Raw genomic sequence first — 12,550 nt, forward strand, 5'->3', positions numbered from 1 at the left:
GGTAATAATTGCTACAAATATTATAAAGAAAAAAAGGTGCCTGATTTGTCTATTATTAATGTTCATATGTTGAATTATGGACAAAATAAAGGAAAAAAACACCAGAATCATGTAGAGTGGGTCAATATGAACATTTTAAGACCAAAATGCTGACGCTCATTGCAGCAGTTACAGTGAGAGTGGCGAAAATGTTTTAATGTAAAGTGAATTGGAGCCATGACCATGATCTCTTCATATTTGGAACGTGGCAGCTAGCAGGTTAGCTACATCCATTTACATATACCGTCTATGATATTAACATGGGTATCGATGAAGCGGGGATGTTTCCAGATATCGGTATCGGATGAATTTAGAGATTTTACTTCTTTTTTTTTTCTGAATGAAATAGAAGACCAATAAAGCCAAAAGTGTGGCTGTATGTTTGCATAAATATCATAACAACAAATTCAATTTTATCAGAGGAAATATATTTTGTTATGATTTTACAACTTCACGTCCAATTTGTGGGGCAATGTCATTAATTCCAACACATTGATCTTAGCCACAAGCAATACATAGGATGAAATAATATATAAATTGGACCATCTCTTATGAATACAGCAATTGCTCCACAGTTACATGAGGTCAGATTTTAGAATTAAACACATTTGAACAAGTTTTGGACGCAACAAGTTTTTTTGTTGTTGTTTTTTCTGCTAATGATTACGTCTGAACACTTCAAAGCTGAATCCTTGTCCTCATTTCACATTTTTCAAGCCCTCTTTATGTAGTATTAAAAAAGGGAAAAAAAAAAAACCAAACATTTGTTGCCAAAAGAAATGGTAAGATACTTGAGGTCGAGATACTCATAAGCACCAAGAGAAGTCAGATAATTCCATTTGATTTTCTCTGCAAACACAAAGATGTCTGGCTTTTGAGCAGAACCATAATAGCGGCGCTCATAAAAGCATTAGTTAGCGCAATACGTGCAATTGCAAAAGCTGTTGATGTGTCAGATCCTTGCACAATACACGCCTATTAGAGACCAATCATCCTTGTAATGCCCCTATCTGAGACGCCTGAATTATCGACTTCTCTGTAATCACCGCACAATAGTCTTTATCATCGCGAGCGTATGATGTGACGCATGCAGCGGTCAAAGCACCATGTAGCGATGACACGACCTCCATCTGAAGACATCTTTTTTCATTTGGACGCTATTAGCCGAGCAACGGGGCCTTTCATAAAAGTCCGTCTGCTTTTGTAATGGGTCGGCACCACGGTGACAGGGGTTTGTTCATTGGAAATCTTAAACAAAGCACTAGGCTCTCTGGCCCCGTCTGATTTGGAGGTGAGAAGAGAGGGATTGGCTATTATCTCGTGGGTGCCACCGGCAGAGTCGTGAGCAGAGCACAGGTGCGCTGCTGCAGACGGTTGAAATTGAGCAAACAGGAGATAACTGAGACGGAGGGCTGTCTGTGTCTGTGTAAGCCCACACCGCAGCCTATCCCTCACCATTAAGCTATCGCCGCTCCTCCACTCTGGCTATTTTAAAAAGCGAGATGAAAAACACCATTCACTCTAAATGTTCCCATGAAGGACATCTTGCTGGTACTTTCAAATCCGCTACTATACATAGCATAAAAGACATCAACCTAATCAAAAGCGTGTACTTGTGGCGCGCTGGAAATATGACATATTGACACGGACGGAGGCGGGAGGCAGTGACAGGAACAGCGGGAGAGATGTGTGGAAGTGTGTGCTGAGGCCTGTGCAGGAACACCCTAAGGCGAGGGAATAAACAGACCAACTCAGACAACACTCAGTCAAGATGGCAGCAGAGGGAACAGGCATAAACCCGCTTCAGTCAAGATCCAAGTGCCATCACAAATGTAAGGGTTAAAGCGCCACTGTGAAGGTATGAAGGGCAGAGCAAATAAATATACACATCATATGCCTGCGAGAGACGTTCTTGTTTTACTGAGATATATTTAAATTAAAATAGATGTGTGCATAGTAAGCAAAGGCACTGGATTAGATTTTTACTGTAAATGTGAAAATAGAATTAGTTCATTTTGCACAGTTTGCAGTGGCCCAAAGTTATTCTGCATTTACCTAATGCATTCTGAGCATCATCATTATTCACTGTGTTGAGTTTACAAGCACTTTTCACAACTTTCAGAGACCAGAGAGTTAAGCCATCATGGTAAAGCAAACAACAACTAGCATGCTAACATGTGCTTCCTGATTACCAGATAATAAAATGCTTTTTAGATGCAGACCTCAAGAACTGCATATATCTATATCTATATCTATATCTATATCTATATCTATATCTATATCTATATCTATATCTATATCTATATCTATAAGACCCGAAAGCTCCTGACCATGCATGGCGGGTTCCATCCCAAATCCAGCACCCTGAGACTGTATGTGAGCCACAAGGAAGAAGGCCAAGGACTAGTGAGTGTGAGAGCCACTGTCCAGGTTGAAACATCCAAGATCCATAAGTACATCAAGGACAAGGCCCCAGCAGATGACATGCTCAGTGAACGTCTCAGACAGTGGAGTGCAGAGGAAGAGGTGCTAGAGGAACCATCATGGAAGGACAAGCCCCTACATGAGATACCACTGTAACTGAAGTGGCTGTCAACAAATCCTACCAATGGCGTGAGAGAAAACATAAGACATCTCAGTCCAGAAAAGTGCAATAGTAGGAACTGCAAAAATTCTGCGCAGAACCCTCAAGCTCCCAGAGGATCTGAGCCCGGTAAAAGGATATGTGTGTGTGTGTGTGTGTGTGTGTGTGTGTGTATATATATATATATATATATATATATATATATATATATATATATATATATATATATATATATATATAGAGAGAGAGAGAGAGAGAGAGAGAGAGAGAGAGAGAGAGATAGTTTGTGAGGAGTAATAATTTAGATAATCAGTTAATTGATTAAATCAATTAATTTAGTTTAACTACAAATATTCCTTCAATTAATTGGTTGGTTGTTCGATTGGAAAAGTTTTGTCAATATGAGAATCAGAAGAAGCAAATGTGACATTACTTCAGGACATCCACAGACAAATAGGGTTTTCATTAAAAAGTACTGAATGGGCTGGTTTATTTTGTCATGTTGATGTCTTTCTTGCTTTTTCCATCTATTGATTATTTGATTATTAAAATAATTGATGACAATATAAATAACTGATTAGTTGATTCCAACCCTGTAGGGGAAAGAAAATCCAAACAGAGAACAAAAAACTGTATGTGAAAAATAGACATTAAGACAATTAAATATATCCAAGAGAAAATGACTCAAGACCCGGTGTTAAGTTGCTTTCTTTTGTGTTAACATGGCCGTCATCTTAGCTCTCTAACAATACGTGGGTGACTTAGTGGAAAAAAAATATATGTGGGAGGTTAATATTTATAACTGTGAGAAAAAAAAACTGACCTAAATACAAGCAATGGATATTTGTTATTTCCATTTCTGTTGGTTTTCTTTGTGGTAAGATTTTTAAATTCTGGGAAGTTGTTGTGACCATAATACGGAGGATCAATGTTCATTAGTCATTGGTGGACAAGGTCTTTCCTGTCACCGCACAGACATCTGCAGCCGCTCGTTCCAGTAGGTTCTCCCAGGAGCTGACCTTTGCAGTAGTTTGTGAAGCTCAGTCTGATTGAGGAGCGAGCTGCACTCACTTTATTGACTATTTTCAACTAAACCTTTGGCCCAATCCATGCTGTTGTTTTTAGTTTGGTCAGTCTGAAAGTGCACGATAGAAAAAGGAAAGACTGGTCTTCGGTACTGCATGCAACACAAGTGGTGGGTTAAGTACTTTTATATAGAATTCTTAGTTTTTTTCTCTGCACTTCTCTCAAAACTTGCCTCCTGAATAGCTTGTTAACTGTCTAACTACAATTAGCTGCGTTGTAATAGGCACAAGACGTCATGATGCGGGTATGGCACTCTTTGAAGCTTTTTTCGTTTTGTATTGTTATTCAGGTGTAAATACAGTTGATATTACTCATCAACATTCTGCAACCAATAAGCACATAGCATTCATACTAGTAAATTTAAGATAATAATAATAATAATATGAATGACAATGTGACTTTGTAGCTTGGTAATAGGAGCAGAATCATTAGCTGGTAGAAAAGCCCATGTTCATACTTCCAGTAGTGTTTTGGGCTTTAATTTACCTATTTTAGTGTCCTTGAATCTGCTGCTACTACAAATTCTGGGTACTTTTTCATCTGTGCCCAAATGTGCAACAAGTTTGTAATGTATTATGCACAAACAAGTCAATGTTATACTACTTACCCTTGGATTTCAATGGGAACTTTGCACCGCGTCACATCTGCAGCAAGATCATGATTTTCTTACAGTGGTAATGTCTTGGACAAACTTTGTCAATGCCTGATTTTGTATGATCGCTAAGCAGGGTTGAGTCTGGTTAGGACTTGGATGAGAGTCCGCTGGGAAAATACCACAGTGGGGCAACAGTGGCTCTGATGCATATTGTGGTTACATGCATCATCCACTTTGGTGAGCATGTATGTGGAGTGTGAGCGATTGGTGACGGTAAGAGGGGCAATGGTGTAGATTGGGAGCCTCACTTTTATCAGTCTACCCCGGGGCATCTGTGGCTACAATAGCTTCTTACCACAACTGAGTAAGGAATGAATGAATAATGCGTGAAATTGTAATGCATAATGTATGACTAATGACATATTATTACTATGTTTACTCCCCATATAGCGATGATGATCTATGAATAATATGCATAACCTTTTCATTAGCTCAAAATAGAATTACATACATTCTGTGCCTCTGTTCTTAGTTATAAGGTGATATTTGAAAGAGTAAACAAGGACATTCAACCCCTCCTTCAGCTGTCCATCCCCTTTTGTGATATAAATGGCGCTGTCATATAGAGTGTTATTGAGTCAAAAGAAAACCACATTGACTGTTACAACCCGGGCCGATAAGCACGCTGAGGAGTGAAGACCCTATTTTCTCTGGTTTGGTGTTAAGCGGCAATTCTGTCTCTCCAATCGATGGCGGCGAATGTGTTTCTTTTAGATTAGTACACATTAGAGTCTGCTCTCACCATATCTTTATTTGAGAAAAAGGGGTCAAAAGCTGATAACGTGGGAGTTTATTACAGTAAATAAAGCCATTGCTTTTGCCATCTCAAGCTGATATTTTCGAAGGTGCCACTTTCACTGGCAGCACGCAGACAGTTCCCAGCCAACTGCACACAGGCATACGCACATTACCAAGGAGAGCATTTGTTCATGAATACTGTTGTTTACTGACATTATGATCCCACAGCTCTAGCGTGTAGAAACGTGAGAAAGGATGAAAAAAAACACAATGTGATCTTCTTTTCTGACACCTTCTTCACAGATTTTTAAAAGCACTGTTCCAATTATTGCTAGTGGAAAGCAGCGAGGAGATGCAGAGTGGCAACTATTGGAATACAATTTATGAATCATTAAGGGAGATGGCTTATTAATATTTCATAGGGCGGCTGAGACCACCAACAAGTGCGGGAGTGCATCTAGTAAACAGGCAGAGAGCACTACACGAGTATGCATTTATACAGTCTTGGGTAAAGTTATGTAAAAACTGTCATTGACTTTTGTGAGACTGGCAACTAATGGAAAGATCTAATCACATTCAAGAATTACTTAGTTGATACCTAAAGGGGAAGTTAAAGCTAAAATGCTGACCCATAAGGAAGCAATAAAACAGATTTGAAATAATAGTGGATATACAAAATAATGCTGAATAAAAGAAAAACAATAACCCAGGTACCAAGGTATTGCACCAGTTTTCTTGGAAAGATTCAATCTTGAGCAGATAATAATAAAATATCGAAAAAGATATTGAAAAAAGTAGATATGACTGAGTTTTATTTTGAGCTCATGACAGAAGTTAGGATATTGACCTTATTTACGTCTTCCTGGTAAAAGTGACTGCTTGCACACCTGCTCATACTGTATTCAACGATAGAAAAATAGACATCTAACATGTGTCTTTGGTGTTTCCAAGGAAAGTGGGAAAGCTCCAACACTAACCCCAAAAATGCATTTATCTATAATTAGTTGGTTACTTATCTTAGCTGATGCCGTCTATCAAATCAAACTTTTTTGCGCATGACACAAACGTGGGTAATTTAAAGTTTAATATAGTAAAATTATGGAATCAACTCTCACAGGAAAGTTGTTATTTAATTACTGATTGTGAACTCAGCCTTTTGCTTTATACAATACTTGCTTTACCATTGATCATGCAACGACTTATTTCCAAAGACGGCTTAAAAAGTAATAACAAGCCAGTCACTGCCCTAGGAACTGGCTATCAACTCTGAAAACCCTACCATATGCAGAGGCTATTGCTTTCATTACAAATTCCCAGCTGGCCATTTTCCCAGATGATTCACAGGATAAAAACACATATAGTTGAGTACACATATATATCGCAGCTCACTTTATCCTCTGGGGAGATTCTAATTGCTGTGTGTGGACTTGACGCAGTGGGGAATCGGCTATTCCAGCCCCACGTGGCACCATTTTGTTTAGCCTTCCAGTCCAGCTCTTGTCTAGCGCTCTTCGCTCGCTAACCCTGGGCACAATTAGCCTCTATCCACGCACTCGGAGTATTGGTTTCCGCTAACTAAAGAGCTGCTTCCTCCCATCATTCCAGACCAGCTCGGGGTTGCCTTCCTTAATCACCACTAAAAGCCTTTGCATGTTTCAAAGGTGCGTATGGGAATCTGCAGAGGTATAATTGTCTGTGAAGGCATCGCGAGCTCATTTGCAGTGTGTACATATGTATGCTAGGGCCCATACACACTGTAGTATTGTGCGCTAGATCAAAGTATGAACCCCCTGAGGCCCTGACACACTCGAGCTGCTGCAGTGGTGAGGTGAGCTGCTAATTCTGCTGATACAGTAATTCTGTATTTAAAAGAGGGAAAGTTGAGAGGGAAATTAGCTGTTAGTTTTCTTTATATGCAACTATGTGGGTCATCAAAATGCATACGGCTTCAGCGGGGTTCGATATGAATGGTGTGAAATAGGACCGTAACTTACTCGTCAGCTGGTTAATGAGTCTCAGAGAGGTGAAAAATTGCAACTCATGCTATAACAATTTATATTTCAAAGGGGCATCCATAATAGTAAAGTCATTTGACCCAACCCCATGAATGAATGAATCTGTTTAACGCAAAAATATCTTGAATACATTTCTATTCAGGATTTAAAGAATGCTGCTGTGGAGACATGAATTTATTACGAAGTCTTTTGCACGGAGGAAAAGAGCATAAACAAGGGAGAAAAGTGTGTGCATATTTGCTCAGAGAGGAACGCAATCACAGAACAGAATGTACAACAAGGGCCCAGATGTATTGGGATTTGACTATGAAAGTGCAAATGCATTTCCTCGACAACAGCTCCAGTGTGAGACTCTGTGGAGAGGCTTCGTGGTCTGCAGAGATTACAGGTGTGCACTGTGCTCACAGGGCTGAGACAACACTGTACCAAGGCTGAGAAAACTCAACGTGAGGCAAATTAGAAGAATATGGAAATGTAGATATCATAGGGTTCAAAGTACAGAAAAAAGAATTACTGCTGCCATAGCAACATAATACAATTGAATATTATATCTGAATGGTGAAAAGTACTGTTCCCATAAACCATAAATGCATAGCCTGGATCAGATGTTGTAAGTATTCAAGATAAGCAATGCTGTGTAGCCCTCTGAGAATGTATAGTTCAAAGTTATTTTTCTTGACCCATTCTTTCCAGATCTCTTGCTGATCAACTCTCCACAGACTTTAATAGACATGAACGTGTTTGTTAGATTGGTACGAATGATTTGAGTTTGTGTTTCTAATCCTGTTCAATCCTACATTATCATCAAGTACCCGATAAGTATGTAGATGTACGTATTAACCTTTATACAAATATATTTGCTGAAAATAGTGTTGATTCTTTCTAGATGCAACAATTCCATCATTTGGAGGGGACAAAATCCATACTGTTCAAGAAGAAAACCATGTGAAAATAAATATTCAATGGGATTTCCAGTGTAACAGAGGTTAGTTGTGTTTAAAATCAAATGCATCTTTTCGTTCTCTAGCCAAAGAACTATCCATAGCCTTGAATCAGCCTTTTATCAAACGTCCCTACAGTACTGGTTTGCAAAGGTGAACTGATAAGTTTGTGGGTCCGTTGGGGGAAAAAAAATTGGTAAAGCCTACGCTTTTTTTTTTCCAAATCAATCTTACAATCGCAGTCCTTTTCATTCTTAACACTGGCTGGCCTTAGCATGGCAGGCTGATGAATAATGGAGAGGAGGGTGACCTTTGCAGTGGAAGGTTCAGGCTTTCTGATCTGAGCAGCCATGTTTGATCCAGGCTGTAGCGAAGAGCAGAGGCCTGGAGTCAACCAGCTTCTGATAGAGTACTGTACACCATTTACCACTGTGATCCTTGTAAGGGCACTATCAACTGCAACTCAGCGGCCCAAACCAGCAGATATGAATGTTTACAGTGTGTCACACTTATGATCATCCAGCCTCTTGCATTGTTCTCTTTCCTGCTTTATATTTAAAACCCTAAGTGCTAAAAATTCATATTATATTGCAGCTTTTTTCATTTTTACATTTTTCATTTTGTTTTGGGGCTCGTGAATTACCTAAGACCTGAAGAGAAAAGGTTTCAAACTCTTAATAGATTTTTTAAAATGTCTATAAAAGTAATGAAAGAGAATTCTACTTCAAGAACCAGCTCCATTGTGTAATTTCCATGCTGGCTGTAATAAATTATATATCATGGGAAGTTCTGACAGATTGAAGTATATTTCATGCCTGTTGCCTATAATCTAAAAAGGCTGGTAAAGTGGTGAGCCTAAACTAGCACTATATTAACCAACAACGTGCGACCGTCCAGTTAATATAGGCAGCAATCGTGACATAAGGCCCATAGCTTCTGGGATAGGAACAGAATCTCACTAAAGGTACAAATTAAAGAGTGAGTTACAACATTCCTGCACATAAGGATATGTCTCATTACCTTTATCGTTCAGAAAATGTAATTTCATTAAGTTGGTAATGCGTTAGATACTTTGCGCTTGGTAGTGCTGTCAGTAATCGTGAATAATTGTTAAATCAGGACATTCTGGCAATAATCACTAAACTATGATATGTTGACATTATATAAGCACATACTTTCAGTGGTTCAGTCTGTGTCACGTCTCAGACTTCACCTTCGCTCTCCTTTGCTCACATGACCTCCAAATCCTCTTTTGTCAGCAAACACCTTTATTTTAGTCTTTCCTTGAGGTCTCCTGTCACCGTGAAGTCTAAATAACACTCTAGCACCTCAGGGAGAAGACAAGTGGTGAGGGAAAGTGTACGGTGAGGTGAGGGACAGAAATAAAGCCAAATTGCACCTTGATAAAAAAAAAGTAGGGACAGAATAGATCATGCTCACCTCTCTTCCCCTCTGAAGTTGGGCCATTTTAAAAGATCATTACTTGCGGGTCTCCTCTGTTATGTCAGCGGACAGGAGGAGCACAGGTGTGCGAGGGGAGATGGAGAGCATGGCTGATGAGCAGAGCGTGAAGAAAGGTCACGAAGAGAGAGTGCAGAGAGCGTGGACATTTGAACCCACAGGAGTCCCTTATTGGAAATGCACTGATGTCAGGCCAAGCTTCAGCGACAGCACTGGACAGCCTCACAGATCAAGTATATCTATATGAATTATAACTGCAACTAAAACCGTTTGAGCAGAAAGGGTGGGTTAACTGCTGGGTGTTTACAAGAGTATCCTCAATGAATCAATGAAATGCTAACCAAGTACTTAACAGCTGTGAAGGAGAGTCAGGCAGATAATAAAAAATATATATATATACTGGAAATTGCTTCTGGATGGGAGTAGAAGCATCTTGATGTCAAAAATGCTCAGGGGACTACCTTTGAAACCTTTTCTACCTTGGACAACTCCTGGACAAATGAGGGATTACATCGACTAAACTAACATGTTTACATTTAAAAATAGAAATTTTGTAAATAAAATCCCTTATTTTCTGGAAAAGAGACCCCTTCTGTGTGGTCTACCTTTCCTCTCTTGGCCACCATCCTACTACACTTCTCAAGCCTGAATGACATTCCAATGTCTGTGCTGTGGTGGTGATCAGTGAGTCGATGTCTCGGTCACTCTTAATGTACAGCTTGATGTCACCCATGTAAAGGAGGTGACTGATGGTAGCCCCATTCCTCAGTCTGTATCCACAGCCAGTGTTGTTGATGATTTAGGGGAGGGGGTTCAGACCTTTGCTGTCATGACTGTTCAATCTACCAGGAGCTGGTAAAGCTTCTGTGCTGTGCTCATGTATTGATCCATGTGCCCATCTTAGCCACAATGATGCCTGACATCGACTTCCATGTTGTAAAGAGACAGGTTATTGGCCAATAGTTGGATGGGACTGTACTCTTCGAGGAATCCTTCTAGATCAGGATCTTCGGTTGCTGTGATGCCTTCTCCCATATGCCTTTCCAGTATTGTCCGGTTTCCAGTCTTGGTTGGTCTGCTCTGGTGTTATTTACCCTGCCAATGAGCCTACCACTTAGCATACACAGGTTCTGTTGCAAACAAGACAGTTTATCCGACTGGCTTTATTATCTCGTGTGCACCATTAGGAGGCTGGCCAAGGCCATATGGCTATACCTCTTCGGTACTTGTTTTTTCATTGCACCTTTCTGGGTGCTGCCTTGATTTTAGCCTCTAACCTTTGTTACGATGGTGGGTATTGTTTCTCATGGCTCCCATGGTTTGCTCTTATAACCAGCATTTCTAGGATCTGCTGCTGAAGTGTATATCAGCTCATTGGCTTTAGTGATGGTCGAGGAAGGGATCTCTCTAAAGCTTCAGGTGGTACTTTACTTAGCGTTGTGCTCACTTGGGCCATGATCTTGTCTTTCAGGTCAGTCAGGGGAGTTGATGTTAACTCCCCTCTGATCTGGCATTCTGGCTCCCCTTTGCCGTGTGTGTTGTACCTCGTCAATCTCATGTTGTGATAGAAGTTGCTGTTTGTGGATGTTGGAACATTTAGAAGTTAATTATGGCATCATGCTACTGGGTTTATTAATGACTGAATTATATTACAGGCTCTGCAAGTAAATAAGAGACTTTCTTCTGGATAAACTGCAACTAAATACGCACAGTATAAACAAACTCAACAACTTCCATAGTCTATTCTGAAAAACCACATACAAGGCATACGCTCTACTTTAGTTCTGTTATTACTCAACATCATGGCCCATATGTTCCTCGTATTTGTGCTTACACTGTCCACTTGCTATGTTAAGACTGTAGAAAGACAATTTGTGCAGTCCATTAGAGGTTGATGAATTGAATTTAGACCAACCGACTCCAGTGGATAGAAGGTCTTAGCAGTGAAGCTGACAGCCTTTGCAAGCACTTTTACAACTATGTGAAGAATAATGGTCGAAAACACGAACACGCATTGCTTTGCTGAGTGCCCGCAGCTGTGCACAAAATCGGGACCGTAGATGGTAAAGTGGTTAGCAAAATTGCATGTAGAGGTAAAATAATATAAAATGAGCTATATTCAAAGTGTGCCCAGTGAGTGCCAACATGGTGACACTCCATATAACATTGCTCTGTGTTGATTTATTCAAGCCCCACACATTTCTCTTCAGACAACGGCAAACGGCACTGTTGTTTTATTAATGCGACTGATAATATTCCATTCCGATTGGATAGGAATAATGAATTAGCATAATCACTGAATGTTGAACAAACTCCCTTCAGGCTTGCCAAACTGCCATCCATTCTGTTTCAAACATGTGCCCTGTTTACTTTTTTGTAATTTACAAAGAATATATTGAGCTCTGAGGAGTTAATGAATATCGCGTGCAATTTGTACTGAAGCAAAAGGGTTTAGTCTAGCCTCAAGACACTGGATTTCATTTCTTAAATTTACTATGCAATTAACAAACCAACTACAAATTTTAATGAAGCCATATTATTCATTCTCGTGGCTTTAATTCCCTGTTTAACATGCTTTTGGTCACCATGGGATAAGTATTTCACATGTTCTAACTTAAAATAATGTCTAAATTTGGAAAACTACACTTTGTTTCCAGTGAGGGATTTGAACATTGGCACTCTCTTTGTTGTAAGAAATGGAGATCAACAATGGGAAAATAACAAATGAAGCAGTTATGAAATGTAAATCCTAGGCTAAAAGAGCCATTTGTTTGTTGTGAACACAATTTGACTGCAGTATATATCCAGTCATTGTTTATGGACTTAAAAACTGCACAGAAGTAATGATTTTTACACTATGGTCAAAATGTGAACAAGGCATTTTTGAGTGCTCAGAGAGGACAATTTTGGATTAATGGAATGATGAAACAAGCATGAATGAAACAAAATACAACTCCAGGTATGTAAATGATGAAGGAACAACAATATAAGATGGTTAAAAGCTCAGTGTCCTTAAAGATGTTGTCCTGAT

At 39.5% G+C, this 12,550-nt stretch overlaps 1 protein-coding gene across 3 annotated transcripts in view; it reads right to left on the bottom strand.

Moving 5' to 3' along the window:
* The window catches only part of LOC117370817 (chemokine-like protein TAFA-1), a 124,569-nt gene that overhangs the window by 108,770 nt on the left and 3,249 nt on the right, over window positions 1-12,550 (bottom strand). The window lies entirely within an intron of this gene.

The sequence above is a fragment of the Periophthalmus magnuspinnatus genome, chromosome 5 (assembly GCF_009829125.3).
Source record: "Periophthalmus magnuspinnatus isolate fPerMag1 chromosome 5, fPerMag1.2.pri, whole genome shotgun sequence".
NCBI lineage: Eukaryota > Metazoa > Chordata > Actinopteri > Gobiiformes > Gobiidae > Periophthalmus > Periophthalmus magnuspinnatus.